A 22,257-nucleotide genomic window follows, 5' to 3' on the forward strand; every position below is an offset into this window, starting at 1 on the left:
GGCTATTTTGGGAGCAGATGTCTGTGTGCGTGGGCGCCGCGTCCCCTCCCTGCACCCCCCGGCTTTCCAGACTGGGCCGGAAGCTGAGTCAACGAGTCTTCAAACCCCAAATCCCCCCTCCCCTCCTCCCTTCGTCTTTTCCTTCAAAAGATATTTATGGATCCCAGTTAGGCACAGACCTTGAGTTGAGCACCAGAGCATGGGAACCACTAAGACCATTATCCCTGTCGTGGGGAGAGAAGTTCACTAACCAAAGGAGACCCTGCAGTGACAATATGCATTTATTTATTCAATGCGTTTGTTGGGCACCTGCTATACGACAGCCACTGCGTCGGGGGGATTCAAATCGCCACAGCTCCTGCCCCATTGAGCTCACAGTCTAGAGGGAGACACAGAGATTAATTAATCACATCAAGTGTAAGGTCAGAAGTGTCGTCTAGGGGACACGGTGCTGGGTCAGCATGCCCCAGAGGGTTCCCTGCAGACCAGAATAGCAGAGCGGAGGTATGAAGAATACGAATTATCATGAGAGTTTGGGCGCGAAGGAGAGCATTCGGGCAAAGGAGCAGCATGTGCAAAGGTCCTGTGGGTGGACAGCTGTTGGCAATCACAAAGAACTCCAAGGCCTGTGTGACTGGAGGGCAGATGGTGGGCGGGAGCCTGGTGTGACATGAGTCCGAGGTGGCGGAGGCGAGGGCCAGGCTGGGTGGTGCCTCAAATGCCACATGAGGGATTTGGGGCTTTGCTCCAAGAACAGCAGGATCCCACTGGAGTGTGGAGTCCAAAGGTCAGGGAGGGGAATTGGCGGGACAGGAGTTGTGTTTCCAGAACAATCCCAAGACGATGTGAGGTGAACTGTGATGGAGGCAGGTGTGGAGACGGTGAAAGCTGACAGGGGCGTGGCCACCTCGGCTTCCAGGGAGCAGAACGGCTGGGGACACGAGAGGAGACGAGAATAAGCATCTACGTGAGCCTGACATCCATGTGGTCGCTCCACTGAGATTTTCCGAGCACCTACTCTACTCGGCCTTGTGCGCGGCACCAGGGCCCCGGTGACACATAGGGGGTGACCGAGCCACTGGCCTAGTGGGACAGAAGGAGCAGGCACTTTTCTAATGCCTCAAGGAGGTCCGGCCCAAAGGGATACACCAGGAAGCTGCGGAAATCAGCGGTCTCTCTCATCTGGTGAGAAAGAAGACATGGGCCTCATGTCTCAGCCAGAGAGGTACCCACGCAAGCGAAAAACCCTTCGTGTGGGCACACGTCTGAGGGTTTTGGTGACGGGGCAGAGCAGCTGTTGTGGGATCCATCGAGGCAGACCCGGGCCTTACGGAACCTGGAGAGTCATCGGGCTCACTCTGCCCACACTCCCTGAGGAGCCCCATGCTCTTTGCTGGAATGTGATCCATTTTGAGCTCTCCCAAATGGTGTCCTTCTGGCTGGGTGGCACACATGTGCCCCTTATCTGGACGCCACATCTGCCGTCTGGGAGCAGGAACCTGCACAGCTCAGCCCGGTGGTCTCAGCTGCAGAAGGAGGCTCCCAGCAACTCTGCAAGGTGCAGATCTTCATCCCCACCCCGAAGCTCAGAGAGGTAAAGGCGCTTGCCCAAGACCACACAGCTCCTGAGTGGCAGCACCTGAGGAGGAATCACTGTGAGCAGAGGGCACTGCCCACCTGGATCTTCAGTCTGATGACAAAGACAAGTACCCCCGAGGGCCAGGTAGCCCCAAGGTGATACCTACAGTGAATGTCGGTTGAATGTTTACTCTGTGTCCACGGGAAAGATATAAAGCACTTTATACCTACTAGTTTATTTCATCTTTACAAAAACCCTATAAAGATGTATCAGCCCGTATAATGCTGTGTAACAAACAACTACAAAAACCACTTTAAAGCAGTAGGTGTTCACTTATCTTACAAGCCTGTGGGACGGCTGGGTGGTTGGATTCTGAGTTTGGCTGGCTGGCCCAGGCAACTTCACTCAGCCCAGGGTTGGCTATAGGTAGGCTTTGCGGATCTTGGTAGAAACAAACGGGATCTCGTCCTCTGGCCCACTGGCCTAAGCTGGAGCACTGGAGACCGCAGAGTTCCAAGACAGCCGACAGAAGCTCAAGGCCTTTGGAGGCCTGGGGTCCCTTGTCTCTTCCACCATAGTCTGTTGGCCAGAATAAGCCATGGTCCAGCCCAGATCTTGGGGGTGGGGAAGACACCCCCATCTTTCTATGGGAAGAGTTAAAATCAACATGGTGGGAACATAGGCCCTTGGAGGAATAGACGCTTAGGGTCCTTCAGCAACCAGCCGCCCACAAGTCCTCATTACCATACTGCCCCACTGAGACTCAGAGAGTACAGTCACTTGCTCGAGGTCACATACGTATGGAGGGGCAGAGGTGAGGTTTGAGCTGGGTCTGTGCCCTTCCCCACGACTCTCCAGCCTCTTAGAGGCTGTGAGCAAATCCATGGAGAAACTCAAGACGTTGGGCTTTCAGTATGGAGAGCCCAAGACAGCCCCAAGATGCAGAGAGGCTCCTGTGAATCTGTTTCAGGTGGCCTGAAGTCTCTGGCAGCTGGGGGTGAGGGACTTTCTCCTCCAGGAGGGCAGAGGGGCTGTTGGGACAGAGGGGTGTGCTCCCCAGGCTCCAACAGAACCTGGAGGCACCAGAGCCAGCTCTGCTTCCAAAGGGAGGGTCTGGATTAGATTCATTCATTCATCCATTCATTCATTCAATAAATATGACCTTGGAGCTGAGTCCTCTAGACATGACAAAAGTCCCCTGGCTTTTAAGATTCAGCTCACATGTCTTCTCCTCCAGGAATCCCTCCCTGATTCTAGGGCTAGGTGCTCTTTCATTTTACTTCCATATACCGCTGGGAGTGTCCTTGGATTGTCAGTGCTGATTCCTGGGCTGCCCCCCATCCCCACCCCTACTCCCACCCCTCTGGGGTCTCAGGAGGGAGCCGGACTCTGGAGGACAGGCAGAGTCACCTCTCTAACTCCTGCTGTTGTCTTCCCTCAAACAGGAAGCCTCCCTGGACCCAGAACATTCCAGAGCTCGCAGCAGAAGCTCAGGAATACCGAATGGGAGGAAGACGAGGGGAACTAGGGGACCTCGCTTCAGAGGCACCAATGGAACTGGAGGCAGAGAAGCCAGTCGGAAATGAGCAGGGTGTGGAGTGAGGTCATCAGAAAAGATTCAACCTTGAAAATGGTCACACAGTGACCTATGGCGTTTGCTTGATCAGGAACAAATTACTCCGCGCCCCAGGAAGGTCTGAGACTTTCGGGTGCAGAACGTTTCTTACATTTCTTATGTTTCGTGCTGAGCTGGACACGCCCCAGATTCCAGGAGCCAGAGAGAAGGCCAAGCACTGGGGCCACTGGTGTATCAGGGCGCCCAGGCACAGTGAGCCCTCGGGTCCTGTCTGCCCTGGGGGGCTGGGGGGATAAGTGTGGGGACCCCAGAATGCCTACAAAGCCACCTCCAGAGAAGGACCTCACAGAAGCAACAGCGAGCCCTGGGAAGTACTTGGCAGAAGGGTCTGGAAGTCCAAAAACCGTGAGGCTTCGAGAGGACGGCCATGTGGGTCCCCTAGGAGACCCCTGCTCGGGCAGGTGCCCGGGGAGGACAGTCACTCCCTGTGGAGGGATGGTGGTGAAGACTCCCTGGCCCCGGAGCCAGAACCACGGAGCAGGGGGTTGGCTCGGGGTGGGCTCTAATCCCCCTGCAAACTGCAGGGTGAGCTTTGATGTGAGACCCCCCCCCCCCACAGAACCCAAGTCCTCCAGAAAAGAAGCTCCCAATTCCACCAGCTCCCATGTGTCCCTCCAAGTGTGTTGGAGGAAGGCAGAACTCCTCCCCTAAGCTGGCCGGTGGCCAGTGGAGCACCCCCAACCACCCAGCACCCCCTGTCCCATCACCTTCCTTTGTGGTCTTCATGTAGCACTTTCACAATTGAACTTGTCGTTATTTTCTGTAAAGGTCTCAGGTTCGTTTTCTCATGAGAGCGGGGACAGACTCTATCCTATCCACTGCCGTATTCCCAGCGCCTCGCACAGAGCGCAGCGCGTAGCAGGTGCTCAATGAATGGGTGCTGAATGGAGCCCAGACTCCCCTCTAGTGACCAGATGGTCACATCTCACTGGCGCAACCTCTCCCTTCCTTGGGACGCGGCAGATGGGCCTGGGCCCTGAGGACACGGGCGTCTTATCCACACCTGTGTCCCCAGGGCCCAGCAGGGGACCCCAGCACATGGTAGGTGCTCAGCAAACCTCTGTGGCCTGAGTGGATATGAACGCCTTTCTTGTCTCCGAGCCCTATTTCCAGAGCTGACTCGTCTGTGCGTGGTAACAGTCACATTGGGAAAATGCTCCTGGGACCTGAAGACAGGCTGCCCTCTGTTACAGGAGGCAGAAGGATGATCACAATGCAAACGGAGGCAGTGGAGTCAGAAGTATGCTGTGTGACCCCGGGCCGGTCGCTTCCCTCTCTGAACCCCGGATTTTTCATCTCTACAAAGGAGATGGTAACTAACTGCTCGAGATTTGGGAGCTTTGAACATCCACAAAACAGCATTGCTCCCCTCACAGCGAAGCCTCGGAACTGGGCAGCCCCCCCCCCCCGCTTTCTGGCGGGTGTGACGTCCACAAATTCTGCTCACAACCAAATGCATCCTGATGTCAGGGTTCGGGCTCCCCCATGGCCGCCTCTGGGGAGGGGGAGCTATGCAGAGCCCAACCCAGTCCAGCCTCCCTCCTACCCGCACAAGGACGCTCCACTTCGTGAGGATCTGAGGCTGCAGCCCGCCGACCCTGTCCTTGGCCATATCCCTGTGACCAGCTTCCTGACCACCCCCAGGGCCCCTGGACCTCAGGGTGTCCCCTGTCTTCTCGGATTGCTCCACCCACCCCGGCGAGTAGGGGTGAGCCCCATGCTGGCAGCAGCTTAGCCTGGGTCAGGATCTGGCTTTGCCCTTCTAGCCAGCTCTGTGACCTTGGGAAAGACCACCACCCCCCCCCTCACCTGTTTTCTGTATCCTGAGCTTTTTCGATCTTCCCCTGGCTCCAGGCCTTCGCGGTGCTGTTCCTTCTGCCTGGGACACCCTTCCCATCTGTCTTCACTGGCTAACCGCCATGCACCTGCCACCCCCATCTAGCATTCCCTTTGGAACCTTCCAGGAAGCTCCGAGCCTGGGTTTGGTACAGACCCCAGGGTCTCCCTCTTGTCATCACCCACTCCCCACTTTTGCCTTCTAAGTGCAGGGACTGGTGTCTGGGTCGCTGTCACCCGCCCCAAGCCAATACAGTGTCCAGGACGCAGAGATGCCCAGCAGACGGGAAACAAATGCAGGGATGAGGGAGTGGGCCCTCTCCATTCCCTCTCCTCCCTGACACGGTGGCTGTAGCGATGTCGAGAGATACTCCAGGAAAGGGCCTGACCCCAGGAGGTTCTCGGCAGGTGTCACTGCCCCGGAGGACCCGGGAAAATCAACGGCACCCAGCTGCAGACTCCGAAAGGTGGTGCCGGCTGGTTCGTGTGGCCCAGGGCCGGTGACTGCCCTGCAGCCCGCCCGCCGGCCGGCAGCTGGAGAGTGAGGCGTGAACTCTGTCCCCGGGGAAGCATCCGGGCAAGGGCAGCGTCCGCAGGTACACCTGTAACATGTGGCCTCCCAGGTTCCCAATATTTATTTCAATCAATGAAAGTCTGGGCCGTTTCCTCTCCCCTGTTCTCCGCTGTGAGCTGCTCAGGGAGTAGCAGCGAGAGGCGAAGGGTTGACGCGCTGGGAAAAGGCATCTTTAGAGGATGCGATCAGGCTCCCCCGGGGGCCGTGCTCCAGGCCGAGCGGAGCTGAGGGGCCGGACGGCTGGGAATCGGATGGATGGGGCAGCAGGGCAGGCAGATTCGGTGGGGCCGGAGGGGAGGACGCTGGGGGTCGGGGGGAGCCCTGCACGGGCTTGTCCGGGTCTCCCAGCTTAAGACAAGGGTTGGGGGAGGAGGCGACACGTGCTCGTTCTCTAAGGTGACTACTGCTGCGGTGGCCAATGGTGGCCGTCATCCTCAGAAGCAGACTCTTGGTTCCTTAGGACACTGTGCCCAAAGGGAGCACCGGGGGAGAGTATGTAGACCTTCCCCCCACACCCCTGTTGAGCACTTCTCGGAGGACCTGGGCTCGTACCCGCGGGTCCAGACCAGGTCAGCTGTGTGCTTGGCTGCCCTGGCGCCCAAGGGCAGAGACTCTCTTTTCATTGTCACGAAAGATCTGGCCATGGCTCCAGGACCTCAGCACAAATGCGGGGGGAATGGAGCATCAGTTTCAGGGGCCTAGAGATACGCGGGTTAAATCAAGCCTCCGGGAAAGTGCCTGGAACAGAGGCTGCCCCGGTCAGAGCTGCCGTGATGATCTTCTCCCGGCCCGGTGACCCTAGCCAGTAGCCTCCCTTCTCTGAGCCTCAGTTTCCCCATCTGTACAATGAGGAGAATAATAGCTTTCCTCATAGTTTCATCCTAAAGATGAAGAGAGGTCATTACACCACCCCGGTTCGCCCCCTGCACCTGCAGAATTATGCTCTCCCTGGAGCCCAGTGGGTGCTACAAATGTTTGCGTTATAACCGACGAGGTCGGGGATCGCGTCGTCGTGGGATAGCTAGACAGACCCGGGCAGGCCAGGGCCCGGGATCCAGTTAGACCCAGGGCATGGCCTGGCAGGAGCACACATCCCAAGGTTGGGGTCACAAGCCAACCCTTAGGGATCTGAACCAGCCGACCTGGGCCAGAGCCCCAGAGGTCTGCAGAGACAGCGAGTGGGAACCCACAATACGGACTAACAGTTAGAGGCCAGCATTTCCTGAGCGCTTTCTATGGGCCAGGCACTATTCTAAGATTTTTTTTTTTAAGTTTATCTATTTTGAGAGAGGGAGAGTGAGCGTGAGCAGGGGAGGGGCAGAGGGAGAGGCAGAGAGAGAATCCCTAGCTGGATCTGTGCTGTCACTGCGGACCCCAGCCCACGGCTTCCTCCCCCCAACCGTGAGATCATGACCTGAGCCAAAATCGAGAGAAGGATGCTTAACCCACTGAGACACCCGGGCGCCCCTCTAAGATCTTGATATTTATTCATTTAATTCTCCCTAGAACCCATAAAGGGTAGGTTCTATAGTTGTCCACAATCAGCAGAGGAGAAAATGGGGGTGAGTAGCTTTTGGTGACCTGCTCAACGTCCCATAGTTGGTGAGGGACAGAGCTGAGATTTGAACCCCGGGCATCTGGGGTGTGAAAAAGGTCTAAGTGTCCCGAAGGAGGATTTTACCAAATTCACAAACTTTCCTAGTACACTCTGATAAGATTCTTCTAAAACTCAAGAGGACTTTCTGAATATTGTAATTACATTTTCATATTTTCAAGGGCCATATGGAAAGATCTGTCTTTAAATAACGTTTTTATTTATTTTTGAGAGAGAGAGAGAGACAGAGCACAAGTGGGGGAGGGGCAGAGAGAGAGGGAGACACAGAATCCGAAGCAGGCTCCAGGCTCCGAGCTGTCAGCACAGAGCCCGACGCGGGGCTTGAACCCATGAACTGCGAGATCATGACCTGAGCCAAAGTTGGCCGCTCGACTGACTGAGCCACCCAGGCGCCCCTGGAAAGATTTGTCTTTAAAGGTACAACAGAGTCTCATTAATTCAAATTAGTCCTAATTCTGGGCACCTCTGCATTACTTAGAAAGAATGTTTTGCTAAACCTCTTAATGTAAACAAGACAGAAGTACGAATCTCTATCCTGCTTTAGCAAGCAAATAGTTGTCCAGCCTTTCACCCAGAAATTCGCCAGCCTAGAAGGACCCCCGCCATCATCTCGCTGGTCTCCACCCTCTGTTCTTGCCCCGTGTTACCTGTATACACAGGTCAGCTCTCCGAAATGTAATAATGGCCCACATTTGGACAGCACCTGCTGTGTGCTAGAAAGTAGACGAGTACGTGGACGACTGCTTTACCCGCAACTACAAGACTGTGATTCTGCTGTCAGCCTCATCTGACAAATTAGCAACCTGAGGCACAGAGAGGTTGGGTCACTTGCCCCTGATCACAGTCAGTGGCTGAGCTGGGATCCCATCCCAGAAAGTTGTGCCCCATGGCACACTCTCATACTCTCTAGTGCCACCCCGCATGACAGAGCTAACCAATTCATTCTCCTATGTAAAAAAAATCTTCTAAAAGCCACCTCTTTTCTCTAAAAACTCACCTCCGGGGGTGCCTGGGTGGCTCAGTCAGTTGAGTGGCCAGCTCCCGACTTTGGCTCAGGTCACGATCTCACAGCTCATGGTTTTGAGCCCTGCATGGACTCTGCATTGACAGTGAGGAGCCTGCTTGGGATTCTCTCTCTCTCTCTACTCTCTCTGCCCCTCCCCTACTCCTTCTCTCTCTCTCTCTCTCTCTCTCTCTCTCTCAAAATAAATAAATAAACAAAAATAAAATTAAGAAGAAAGAAAGAAAGAAAGAAAGAAAGAAAAACAAACTCACCTCTGGGACTATGCATTTACTGATCCCTGCCTGGCGTCCTCTGCCCCGGGTCCCTCGTGGCCAGCGCCTTCCCACATCCAGGCCTCTGCTTAATTGTCACTTCATCCTGTTGAACTTACATGCCCCCCCCCAGCCCCCCGCCGCCCCAGGCCTCCTTCCCGCGCATGGTCTTCGTATGTCTCCTTCAAGTGCACCACCACTGTCTGAAATCATCCCGCGACTGCTGATCGTTTCTTAGCTGCCTTCCCCTCTGGAATGTCGCGGCAAGGTGAGACCCTTGTCCCTACTTTTTTCACGGTTGTATTCTTAGTCCCTAGAACAGTGCTTGGCGCAGAGCAGGTGCAAGATACCTATGGGTTGGATCAATAAATGAATGAAAGAAGAAATGAATGGATTCCTATGATCCCCAATCCTATCACACTGCCTAGCACATGATGGTTTCCAATAAATGCCGATTAAGTGGACCAGAATCCTGGCTGGAAGCACAATTGACTCAGAAGTTATCAGACATCAGGTGTGACGTTCACCTTGGATTTGCCCATGGAACGAGTTCCGCGGAACTATTTGGAAGAGTCAGTAAGACGGTCAAGGAGCTGTTTGTCCTGTTCAAAGAAGTACATTATTTTCTGGATTCTTCTATTCGCAAACCTATTGGCCTGGAGGCGCTTTAGTGGTCAAACTGGACCACGGTCCCCTTTAACAGGGGAGCAAACTTGGGCTCAGAGTGAGGGGAAAGACTGCTGCAAGAATATACGTGAATTGGAGGCAGGTGCAGGACAAGAACCCAGGTCTCCTGCCTCGTTCACAGTCGTTTCTGCAGCAGTCAGAAATGCTCTCATCATCTGCCCGTGGGCACATCAATCACAAGTTTCCCATGGGCATCCTAATTACGATGATAACCATTTTAAAGATAATAATGGCAAATGCTTTCGATCATCAGGGCAACCCTAGAAGGTGGGTACTGTTATTATCCCCATTTTACAGATGAGGAAACTGAGGTCCAGAGAGGTGAAGCCGTTTGCCTACGGTCAAACAGTTTACAGACAGCCAAGATTTGAACACGGACAGTCTGGCAATGTGCTCCGAAAGCTCTGGATTTGATAACATGTACGTCTCGGAAATTCTAAGAAAGGACTACGATCCGGGGACAACACATTCAAAGTGAATGCCGCCATGTTTCCGTGTTTCTAAGAACACAGACCAGGCGTGCTGTCTCTCCACTAACCAACAGATACCTGCTCCGGGTCCGTTGATGTGGGCATCACACACGCGGTTTGCCAAACTCTTGCTCTGACACAGAGCATTTAAAGACACTGAGAAGGGGCGCCTGGGTGGCTCAGTCGGTTGGGCATCCGACTTCGGCTCAGGTCACGATCTCGCGGTCCGTGAGTTCGAGCCCCGCGTCGGGCTCTGTGCTGACAGCTCAGAGCCTGGAGCCTGTTTCCGATTCTGTGTCTCCCTCTCTCTCTGACCCTCCCCCGTTCATGCTCTGTCTCTCTCTGTCTCAAAAATGAATAAATGTTAAAAAAATTTTTTTTTAAAAAAAGACACTGAGAATGTCTGTCTCTCTCAGGATCAAGACCGAAGACCCCAAGACCCCTCTTCTGGATCCCAGTGCGGTCAGCCCCTGCAGTGTTCAGCCGCAGGGTGATGGCATCCTGAGCGCCTGCTAAATGGCCCACTCATGTGCAGCACGTGTCTCACTATTTCTGGGAAGCCGACACACAAATGGGGAGGAAGGGGGTGGCAGGGGCCACAGTTCTTCAGCCTACAAAGGTCTGTTTTGCTGACAGGGATGGACGACAAAAGGACCAGCTTTCGCAGGGCTAAGAAGGCAGAAAGTCTTATCAGGGGACATCACAGCCTCCGTGCTAATGGGGGACGCCAAGTGGAGGACCAAGGGCAAAACACTGCACATCAAGCATCCTGACAACCTGTCCCAGCAGGAGGACCCCGGTGTGGTCCCGCCTTCTCTCATCTGGTGTTTTGTTTTCCAAGAAATTAAGGAGGCTCCTAACGTGAGTTCCCTGAAATTTCTCCATGCTATGGTTTCCAGCAAATATTATGTCTCTCTCACACTGGTACTTTCTTCCCTTTTCCTACAACCTTAAATGTCAAGTATCTCTTCTCTAGAAGCACTGAATTGAGATCAAGAGGATTAGGGGATATTTTGATTCCATTTAAAGATAGCTGGGAGCAAAAGGGAGTAAACAGACATGATTAGAGGCCCATTTCACCTCACTTCTCCCTCCCGATCCTCCTTCCCACCCCCTCAGAGGTTGCCCTGACAGCTCCCGACACAGGGGGGGATGAATGCACCCTCCAGGGCCTGCCTTCTGGAACTCTAGTTCCCGCATTAACCATGATTGGAAGCCAGTTACCATGAAAGGCTCTGATTTCCTGGTAAACTGGAGGGAGGAGCCTGGTGGGAAAAACAGCCTCAGAATGAGATTCCAGCAGTAGCCCCTTCATAGAGACGCCTCGGAATTCACTAGGGGCCCCTTGGAGCCACCCGAGAAGATACCACGCTCTGAATGGGTCAGTGGCAAGATGTTAAAACCAGCCGACAGGAGCTCAATAGAAACTTACACACTTTTAATGCAGAGCAACCAAGGCTGCTTAAATATTTACAAGTACAATCCATCACTTAAAGGGCCAGTCAAGGCTGCAGAGAGGTAGTGGTCTTCTGGGATCTTCATTACCAGGATTTAGTTATTGTCGCATCTTGTAGAAGCCCGGGGACCATTCTTATTCATAATAATGCTTTTCATCTATTGAACACTTACCCACCATGTACCGGCCACGTGATGCATGTTCCACATGTGAAGTCATTTCATCTCTACAATCATACGGCCAGTAACTATTTTATGTATGAGAATATACAGGTTGAGAGGCCAAGTGACATGCCCGAGGTCACACAGCAAGTAACTAGCGGAGGCAGAATCTAAACTTAAGTGTGTTCGACGCTAAAACTTACACTTGTGACTTTGGCTTTGGTCGCAATGGAATATATACACTCCCTCCTGCCGCCCCTGTAAATAAACAAAGAAGTGGGCAAGACTCATGAAATGGTTATTCCAGATAGTGGACAACAAGCAGTGAAGGACTGTGATCTCTGAGAGAAGGGAAGCAAATGAGGGGAGGCCTAAAAACACACCAGCTTTCAACTGGGAGGCATTTGTCAGGCCACAGCACAAGCAGGGGGTAACGGAGCTAGAAAGGGGCAGTCTCACTGAGTTGAAGAGGCAGATCTGAGTTTGGGGAGGTAGGGGTGGCTAGAACCTACCAGGGCAGTAGCAGAGAAGAGGGAGCTACACAGAGAGAGAATTCCAGAAACCTGCACCGATGGCCTCCTGAGTCTGTTTCTGGATACCAAGCTGAGCAGGAACAGAATGGAAGTCTATGCAGCCAAGCAGAGAATAACTTCGGAGCCCAAATCCCCTCGAGCCCCGCGTCGGGCTCTGGGCTGACGGCTCAGAGCCTGGAGCCTGTTTCCGATTCTGGGTCTCCCTCTCTCTCTGTCCCTCCCCCGTTCATGCTCTGTCTCTCTCTGTCTCAAAAATAAATAAACTTAAAAAAAAAAAATTTAAAAGGGTAACCCTGTAAAGCCAAAAGTGATAGCAGTGTACTAGAGCATCTAGAACGTGGCGACGTAACGCAGTGGCAGAAAGAATGGTGTGAATGGCAGACGTGAAAGCCGGCTGCTCCAAGGCGCTCGCTCACGCTGGGTGTGATGTGGGGTGATACTCACTGGAAGATACGCTATATACTATGTGAAAGTCACATGTTGCAAACCATAGAGGTGCCCCTAAAAAACACATCCCAAAACGTGGAATAATAGGAAACCCTTCACAAACGGCTTGTTGAAAGGTGTGTCTGATGACGTGGACCCCAAAGGCTTGTGAGCAGCACATGACGTCACAGCTTCCCGAATTGGAGGGCGGGGAGGGGAGAGGAACCCATGATTTTGCGTTGGCGTTTGGTCTGGTTAGTGCCTAGTGCCCACTTCGTGGCCCCTCTGGACTCACACCCAGGCCTTTGCTCAGCAGAACACACGCTGTAGGTCAAACCCTGTGACCAGAGATGGTGTTTAGAAGAAACACCGTTTCTCGAGAAATGAAGAAAAAAAAAAAAAAACCCACCACCTACCTCCGTGGGGTATGACTCGTGTTAGTTAGCATGGCTCAAAAGCAGGGCCCCATCTATCTGTTCATGAAAAGCAGCATTTTAGGATTAAAGTCAATGCATTTTGGGGCGTCTGGGTGGCTCAGTCGGCTAAGCGACTTTGGCTCAGGTCATGATCTCACGGCTCGGGAGTTCGAGCCCCGCGTCGGGCTCTGTGCTGACAGCTCGGAGCCTGGAGCCTGTGTCGGATTCTGGGTCTCCCTCGCTCTCTGCCCCTCCCCCACTCACGCTCTGTCTCTCTCAAAAATAAACTTAAAACAAAATCATAATAAAGTTAAAGCATTTCTATTCTACAGAAGCAGGTTAAGTGCGGTAGCTAAATGAACTCTTGGTGGATGGGAATGTTCGATGGCAGGTGTCTACTACGTGCCTTTTATAACGGCCTTAGCAAGATGGACCCCATTATGTTTGGATTGGGGGTAGATTCCAATCCACCATTGCTCCGGCACATATCAATTCCTCCATACACAGCCAGACGTGCCGTTAAATCCAAAACCACAGAGGAAAGAGTTCAGTTCCCAAGGAAACGGTGAAAGCTGAACAATGTAAAAATTTACAGGTAGGCCCGCATCAAATTCACCCTGATTTCCAGTAACACCTGGACGCCCCTTCCAATGGACGTCCAAAGAACCACAGAAGCTTCTGGTATTACCAGATGGTTTTAATGGCCTTACAGATCTGGTGAATCAAAATGAAACATCTCCCCTCTACATCTCATCCTTTTTTTTTTTTTTTCTAGATCCAGGTGAAATTGATTCTTCTTGGCATGGCAGAGTTTTCAGAGTCCACATTCCTTAAACCCCCCGTTAACAAGATCGCTCGCTAAGTTTGGCTGTTGGCCCATTCAGTCTGGTGCACAAAACGCCGCAGACTTAGCGCCCAGGCAACGTCTTCAGATGTTCTCCGAACCAGATCGGCCACGCTCAACACCGTCCGCGTCCGTAAAAGAGGGGGTGGAATTCGTAGATTTCCTGAGGACCTGTGGCTTCCTTTTGCCACGCTAGATACGCGGGGACCATTAGGATGGGGTTGCGAAGGATGAGCTGGAAAGGTGAAAATGTTTTCCGGCCTGAGTTTCTCAACAGTGGAGGTGGAGAAGAAGGAAGAGCGACACCAGCACAACGCTGACCGTAGACTGGAGGGCGCACACGCCTGACTTGGTGGTAGCGGCCGTGGCTGAGGCCTTGGTGGTGGTGGCGGCGGCCGCCGCCGCCGCCGCGGTGGTTCCCTGGGAAGAAACCTCCTGGGGCAGGAGCAGCGCCAGAAGCAGCAGCCCCAGCTGCAGCCTCATCAACATCCCTCTTCTCATGTCCCCTGTGTCGCGCTTGGTGCTCAGGGGAACGAAGGATCCGGAGCTGCAGGTGGCTGCGGGCGAAATGGCGAGGGCGGTGCCGGCAGGGTCTTACTTACGAGGGAGCGTCACAAAGCCTGATGCGCCAAGGGCCTTCCGGCGCCAGCCAGCGTCACAAGGCCCGACCCCGATGGCCCCGCCCCCTGGACCCTGGGCTCCGCCCAAAGCCCGCCCGCCTCCGCCGCAGCCTCAGATGCCCGCCGGTGCTTCCCGCCTACAGGTGACCCCATTCCTTTGCTTTGGAAACAAAAACGTCTGTAACTTGTTGAGAGCGCCCGAGCCCCATGACTTAGAAATCTAAGGTTCCCCCTGTCTTCCAAGCAGCATGTGATCCCTCCAGATCCTTCACATTGGCCCATGTTTGTGGCTGGTCAGTAGCACAGAGCATGACCTCTGAGTTTTGTCCCCCGAGGTAATCACTATTGATATGTGGCACGTTTCTATTTTTGTATCTTCCCACTTTTCTATCCTGGTTTTACCTATGGAGGTTGAACTAGTAATTGGGGAGGCAGGATTTTTGTTTTGTTTTCTTGAAGAGTCGGGCTGGTGGACTTCAAGCTAGAAAAAGCCAAAGTGGAAATTGCTTTTAAAACAAACAGACACAAAAGATTATGACAGTGACCATTTTAAAAAATAATGAAAGGAAGTCCATGGTTCATAAAGGGCACTTGGAGTCTGAATAGGAAATGATCCCATCTGCAGGGCTGGGATGGGGAAAAATAATCCATTCACCGCTGTTTGACATTTGGGGTGTGACTGGTAATAAGAAATTTACCAGATTTGTAAACTTTTGGCCGGGATTCTCTCATCAGCCTGTAGAGAAACTTTAAAGTCACTCAATGCCCTGTCCTGTCCTTTGTGTTCAAGAATTCGAATATTTTTACATTCCAGAAAATTAGATAAATATTTTCTTTACATTCCAGAAAATTAAAACCTACTTCCTCCTTGCTTTTTCCAAGTCACTACCTCCTGCCTCTTCAAGAACCTGAGTCTCTTTTTCTGAACGTTGGGGGCGGCGGGGGAGGGGGGGTGGGGGGAAGAGCAGCCTGAAGAATTCTTATTCCTTTTTGCCATTTGGGAGTTGAACCCACCCAAACTGGATCCCCACCCCCCTGTCCCCACCTCATTTATTTTTTCCAAAAGTGATACAGAGGTGGTGGCAGACGTGGAGAAGGCTGGAGCCTCCCTGGGGGCTGGAGAGGCCACCACGTTTGGGCAGGTGCCTGTGTCCACTTTGGGCCACACATGGTCACGCAAGAGCTGAGAGCAGTGAGTCATTTAGGGTGTTTCAAGGACAAGGACCCTCATGGATGGATCTTTCCTCCCAACTTTTTTGATTCGAACAAACACGGCGAATCCCCCGGCCCACCCCAGCCTCATTTGTTTTTCTGAGGGTTCAGTCGGAGCCGTGATGCATGTTTTGGTAAAAGCAGAAACTTGTTCTTGTCTTTCTGTTCCAGCCGAACAGAGGGGCTAACCTGGGTGTGTCTGGAACTTTTCCTCCCTCCACACAAAGGTCCTCTATTGTGGTGTGGAGCAGTCATCTGTCATTGCCTAGCAACTGAAGCCCCTGTCTACACTTAGGGAGAACCCACCTGCCGGAAGCCGTCTTTCCCCATCTCCTCAGACGCTTGGACGCAGCCACGTTTCGAGTTTCCTGTTAATCAGATGTCTCCAGCCCACACTTTGGAAAGAAAGTTCCTGACAACTTCTCTGCTACATTAGCCAGATTGTGTTTGTGTTGTGTGAAATAAAAGCCTTGACTGACAGGTTAAGTTTTGCCTCCTCAAAAATTCGCCACCTTATTTAGGACTGAGTCAAACTGCCGCCCTCCCCAGAGAAGCCTTTTTCCGATTCCCAACAGCCAGAAATGAAGTCTCCCTTCATCCAGTCTGGGCTTGCAGCTCCCTGAGGGCAGTCACTTTATTTATTTTTAATTTTTTTGGCGCTTATTTATTTTTGAGAGAGAGAGAGAGAGCATGCGCGCACGCAAGTGGGGGAAGGGCAGAAAGAGAGGGAGACACAGCATCGGAAGCAGGCTCCAGGCTCGAGCTGTCAGCACAGAGCCTGATGTGGGGCTCGAACTCACGAGCCATGAGATCATGACCTGAGCCAAAGTCGGATGTTCAACCAACTGAGCCACCCGGGCGCCCCGAGGGTAGTAACGTTAGAGCCGTCTCCTAGAATAATGGTTACAACCACGGACTCTGTTCAGTCCCCAGCTTTGCCACGAAGTGTGTCCTTGGGCAAGTTACTCAACCTCTCTGTGTCTCATCTGTAAAATGGGGGGGAAGGAGCATGAACCTCACAGGACTGCTGCAAGGTTTATTCCATGTGTCCACATAGAGCAAAGGGACAACGCCTGGCCTGTCACAAACACTTCATGGGAGTTTCTATCACGGGACTCCATTCACACCACCACCACCGTCATCTGTGGTCCCCGGGGGCGGGGGGAGGGGTGAAATGCTCCCCGCATTGTGTGACTCATCCCCTGCAGAGTAGGGACCGTCCTGAGCACCATCAGGACGTAACTGGCACGTGGATGGATGACGCCAGCAGTCAGTCCTCCCAGCTCCGTGTGTCCCCAGCCCTCTGGAGCCGGTGGCCTGCCCCCCAGGTGTGGAGGGAGCCTCTGGCAGACTCCTGGCCTGGCCAGCCTCTGCTGGCTCCCAATGCCCAGCTGTGTCCCCAGGCCTCTGAGGGCAGAAGCCGGGCTGGGTCCCCACCCCTCCCAGGACCCAGATCCCAGGGACCCGGGCGAGTGTCGGTCTCCGCTGGGGGGAGTGGGGACCAGCTGGGAGCGAGGAGGGCTTTCTGCTCCCGGGCCACACAGGGAACCAGAATTCCCACTGTCACGGGGGAATCTGGAGAAGGGAGCAGGGGTGGTGAGGGGCGAGGTCACGTAGGGCCAGGTTGGAGGGACGGCGGGAAGCAGGGACGCTCAGGAAGGGCTGCTGGGTGCTGCCCCGTGGGCCCCAGACACTGGCCAGGACTACAAGGGGGACCCAGAGAGGTCCAGCGTTAAGATTCCCTGGAGCCTCGAAGGCGTCGCCCTGCCCATGCTCCGCTCAGCCGGCCCCTCGTCCCTGGAGAGGGCAGGTCATCGTCTGCCCCCCCAAGAATGCGCAGACACCTCACTCCTTTGTCACAGCGCCTGGAGGGAGGAAGCCGTGGGAATCCTCTCTGCTGCTGCTGCTTCTCGGGTGCTCGACTGGGTGACAGATGACGACGTCCAGGTGAGTTGCAGGCCTGTGAGACAGGAACGCCCACTGTCCCCTCCTCTGTGGCTAGAGTGTGTCACCAGAGGCTCCTCTGTGCCCGTCCTCCTTAGAAGCTGCCCCATGTGCCCCGGGCCCCATTTCACCTATTTCAGGGGCAGACCCCCCAGGTGGCCTCTTCTAGAAGGTTCCGAACTCCACTCCCATCAGGGGAGCCTGGACGCTGCCCCTCCAAGAGGCAGACCGGACCTGGGTCTAAAGGCAGCAGCCCTTACAGCCATCCGGTCCACCTTCCTTCCCCCCGTTTTTCAGAGGGGAAACTGAGGCTCAAAAAGGAGAAGGGGTCTCTCAAGGTCCCCCTGCAGTTTGGGGACAAGATGTCTCTTTTTCTCTCCCTCTCACACCTCCTTCCTTCTCCCCCACTTTTTCTTCTTGCTGTCTCGTATCTGGGTCTTGCCCCAGTCACACGGGGGACCCTACTGTGTTGTGATCGCAAGGCCTTGGGAGTCGGGCAGACCTGGTTCCAATCCCAGTCCCGCCGCCTCCCGGCCTTGCCGTGTGACGGGGTCTCTGAGCTTCTTGGAGCCTCAGTTCCTCCTGGGGCCAATCCAAGAGCCTGCCGATAGAAGTCAGGGGAGGATGAAATGAGGGAACATGTGGAAAAGACTTAGCATGTGCCTGGACCTACTCTCATGGCCAAAGATGAGGCAAGGGGAGAGACAGACAGAGCATCAGAACAGAGCCAGAACCAGGCCTCCTGACCCCTCTGCCATGATGATTAAGTGGTGAGGAAGGACCTCCTGTGTGCTGGGCCCATCCTAGGTTGTGTTTACCGGACAAGCAAGGGGCTCCTGGGTGGCTCAGTCAGTTAAGCATCCGACTCTTGATCTCGGCTCAGGTCATGATCTCACGATTCGTGAGTTCGAGCCCCACATTGGGCTCTGCACGAACTGAGCCTGCTTCGGATTCTCTCTCTCCCTCTCTCTCTGTCCCTCCCCAGCTCGCACGCTCTCTGTGTCTCTCAAAATAAATAAACGTAAAAAAAAAAGCGTCTTTAATAAACTAACTTAAAAAATAAAGGACAAGCAGACGTGACCAGGGGAACCTGGATCCTGTTTTTCTTGGCCAAAACAGAGTGCGCTGTGGGCTCCATGCACATCAGTGTTGGGGGTTTTTCTACCAGCTTGCAGAGAGGCGGGAAGCGGCATCCTGAGTTCTAGGCGGCACGGCTGGCCTCTGGCTAGGGATGAATCCTTCCCTGGCCCGAACGTGGGGACACTCTGCTCCCACGAAGCCTGGCCCAGGCGCCATCAGCCCACCCACCACTGCCGCGTCCTAGAAGAGGAACCGGGGGAAACGTGAAAGAGGTGAGGGTCTCAGGGGGTCAAAGAAGGCCTCTCGGAAGAAGTGACATGTGAGCTGAGACAGTCATAGAATCCCAGGGCTGATTCTCCAGCCCAGCATCACCACCCAGAATCCTCCCCAGCTCAGGGGGTGACACTTTCAGATGACAGGAACGCAGCAGAGTAGACACGACGTTGCGCTCAGTCTTAGAGCCTGAAGGGCTGTCGGGGGTGTCCTGGGGTCTGAGCAGAGAGCCCGAGTGAGGCCCGTCCGGAGGCGGGAGCCGCCAAGCTGCGAGCGACTGTCCGGCCACACCCCGTGTGATCAGATCGCCCGATTCTTTAGGCGAGAGGAAAATCGTATTTTTATGGGAGGATCCCCCAACTTTTAAACACTGGGCCTCCCCCCCACCTCCTCCTTTCTCCCCCACCTTCCTTTCTTCTCTACTGTGAAGAGTGTTTATTTCTGGAAATCTTACCAAGCCTCTGCCATTTACACTTTGGAGTTAAATATTTTCCACTTCTCTTTCCCAGGGTGAGATTCTGCTGGGGTCCGTGCCTGCCTTTCTGGAGGCGACATGCCGCGGCATCGGTGGCTTTTGTGAGCGAACCACAGCCTCCAGTATTCATTGAGCACCTGGTGTGTACCAGGCCTTCTCATGAACGATCGGTTTAGTCCGTTTCAGGACCCTGTGAGGTTGATGGTACCATCTGCTCCAGCCTAGTGGGTAAATCAAGGCTCTGAGAAGTCCAGAACTAAGTCCGGGGCCACACAGCAAGGAAGGGGCGGGAGAGGAACAAAGATTTGTATCTCTACCCAAGTCTATTCTTCCTCTACACCAGTAGTCCTCAGCCAAGGGGGGGATTCTGGTCACCCCCAGGGGACATTGGGCAAATTCTAGGGATATTTTCAATTGTTGTGACTCGGGGGCACTAATGGCACATAGTGGAGAGGGGCTGGGCATGCTGCAAAGCCTCCTATAATGCATAGGAAAGCCCGCACCCCCCCCCAAAAAAAATAATCTAGCCCAAATGTTCATAGGGCTGAATCTGAGAAACTCTGACCTAGGGGTCAAGGTCTGTGAGCTTGCTGGGGCCCCGAAGGATGTGCAGCATGTGGGCAGAGCAAGAATTCTTTTTAATGTTCTTATTTGTATTTTTGAGAGAGAGAGAGAGAGTGCAAGCAGGGGGCAGGAGCAGGGGGCGGGGAGGGGAGAGAGGGAGACACAGAATCCGAAGCAGGCTCCAGGCTCCGAGCTGTCAGCACGGAGCCAGACACGGGGCTCGAACTCACGAACCGTGAGCTCTTGACCTGAGCCGAAGTCGGACGCTTAACCTACTGAGCCACCCAGGCGCCCCTAAGAACAAGAATTCAGAAGGGGCCGTTCCAGAAAGCGGCAACTTCAAGGAAGAAAAGGCACAAAGTTAGGAACAGCAGGTGTTTGAGGGAACAGTCAGGGGGGCTGAGGCGGAAAGTTCAGGTCTGGGAGCAGGAAGGGACCCGCTCCGCTGCCGAGGCAGACTTGGCCTGTGCGGGCCTGGGCTCTTTGGCTGAACCCCTCTCACCGCAGCTGAGCTTAAAGGGAAACGCACTGGCTCATCTGAGTGGGCAGTCTGACGACGGACAGGCAGGGATGGGAGTGGAGCCTGATTCCAAAGGAAAAAAGTGCCGATCAGACGAAAAGAAAAGTGTTTTCATGCGACAGCCCATACCGAGAGCTTGTCGGCACGACCCGGGTCTAAGCAACAACAACAACAACTCTCTGGGTGCTTGTTATTATTATTGTTATTATTTCCAGTTTACGAATGAGGAAACTAGGGCTCAGAGGGGTTAAGTAACGTGCCCAGGGTCCTCCTGGAAGTCATTCATCACCTGCTGCTTGGAGGGAGCGAGAGGGGCCGGGGCCTGGTGGCAGGAAAGGCAGTGGTGGTTCTTTACCCTGCAGGGTCGAGGGAGCAGCAGGCTCCCTCTTTCCCATTACTGCACAGCGGGAACTCCTGAAGTCTCACATCCCCGGGCCGCTGGCCAGGACACCCCTCTCCTCCTAGAGGGACTCAGCCTCACTGCCAGGCTGGGGTGTCTGATCCCATCTCCTCAGATCCAAAGCCTCCTGTGGCTCCCCTCTGCCCCCTCTGCCTTTATCGCCCAGGGCTGGATTCTCAGCTTCCCTAGGCGCTCAGCCCCACCGCTGACCTGCGCGAGGAGCCTGCCTTGCCCCCCACCCCTCTGCCCTGGCCCAGCCACTGAGCTCCGGGAGTTGCCTTCTGGAGGACAGGACGCTATTCCATGAGGCTGCCCGCCTGCCTTCCCTTCTTTCCTTCCTTCCTCCTTTCCTCCAGCAAACACCCAGCGAGCCCCATGCTTGAGGAGCACGTACACCAGACAGACCAAGGCCGGCCTCTCGGGGCTCATGGCCCAGCTGCACCCACAAAGGATGTTGCACGCCCACTGGGGCTCCCGTCCTTCCCTTCTGAACTTCCTCCTCCAGGTCCCATCTCGGCGATGGCCCTGCCAGGCACTGCCCACCTAGACCCCCGGGCCCCAAACCTGGGGTTCACATGCACTCCTACTTTCTGCCTTGAAATCGATCACGAAGTCCTGTTGACTGGGAAGCCTGGACCCCCCTAAATGCCGCCCTCCCCACCTGCCCTGCATGAGCTGAGCCTGCCCCCTCCTGGTCTCCTGGTTCTGGCCTCCCCCTCTCCAGGGCCAGAGGGCTCATCCTAACACAAATCTGACCGCAGGGTTGGGACGTTTTACCAACCACCAGAGCACTGGGGATCATTCACAAGCTCCTCCGTCGGGCACAGGGGCCGCTACAGTTCGGCTTCCACCCCCTTCCCCAGACCCAGCCCTTGCCTCTGTCGAGCGACAGGAATCCCTCTGCTCCGTTGAAGAGGTTCCGCAGGGAACCCCCAGCAACCTGCGCCAGCCCCTCGCACTCAGCACCCCCTTGTCAGCATCATCAACCCCACATGCTTAGCGACACCACCACCACATTCGCCTCGGCACATCACTGCGAGGTCCTAGGGGGAGCGGGGAGGGCGGTGAGGAGGCCGGGCAGTCGTAGGTTCGTATTCTGGCCTTGTTCCTTAGCGGCTGTGTGGACCAGGCAGGTCCCATCACCCCGAGTCTCAGGCTGTGTGTCCGTAAGTGGAGTCCTGAGGCCCAGCTCACGGGGCTGCCCTGAGGCTCTGTCGGGGCACCTGCTGGACAGTGGTCAGAGCGGGGCCTGGCCCTCAGTGACCTTCCACTAGTGGGAGCCGCTTTCCCGGGGGACAGGGACCCGCCCACTGCGGGGAGAGGGCAAGAGGGGGCTGAGGAAGAGCATGGGCTCAAAATATGGCCTTTCCAGAGAGGAGGGAGTTAAGACGGCGGAGAAGTATGCAGACCCGGGGCTTCCCACATCTCTCAAACACAACTGTATTGAGGTCAGAATACTTGGAACACCCAGGAAAGCGATCTGTGGCGTAGAAGAAGCATCTCTACAGTTTGAGGGAGACAGCTTGGCAGGTGCAAGGTGCATGAATAGTAGGAGTTCGGGGAGAGAAAAACAGCAGAGCTGCAGATAAGAGGGAGTCCCTTCCGCGGAGAGACACGAGGGGAAGAAAGAGAGAGGGGTTGAGATAGTGCGGCCTCAAAAA

General features: G+C 54.6%; 1 long non-coding RNA gene across 1 annotated transcript; it reads left to right on the top strand.

Annotated features, from left to right (window-relative positions):
* The first annotated feature begins 14,191 nt into the window (after positions 1–14,191).
* Positions 14,192–15,826, top strand: LOC113599449 (uncharacterized). The gene is made up of 2 exons (XR_003420315.2): positions 14,192–14,463; positions 15,512–15,826. It is a non-coding gene; the product is annotated as an uncharacterized LOC113599449 (long non-coding RNA).
* Positions 15,827–22,257: the final 6,431 nt, after the last annotated feature.

This window comes from Acinonyx jubatus, chromosome C1, assembly GCF_027475565.1.
Source record: "Acinonyx jubatus isolate Ajub_Pintada_27869175 chromosome C1, VMU_Ajub_asm_v1.0, whole genome shotgun sequence".
NCBI classification, from domain to species: domain Eukaryota; kingdom Metazoa; phylum Chordata; class Mammalia; order Carnivora; family Felidae; genus Acinonyx; species Acinonyx jubatus.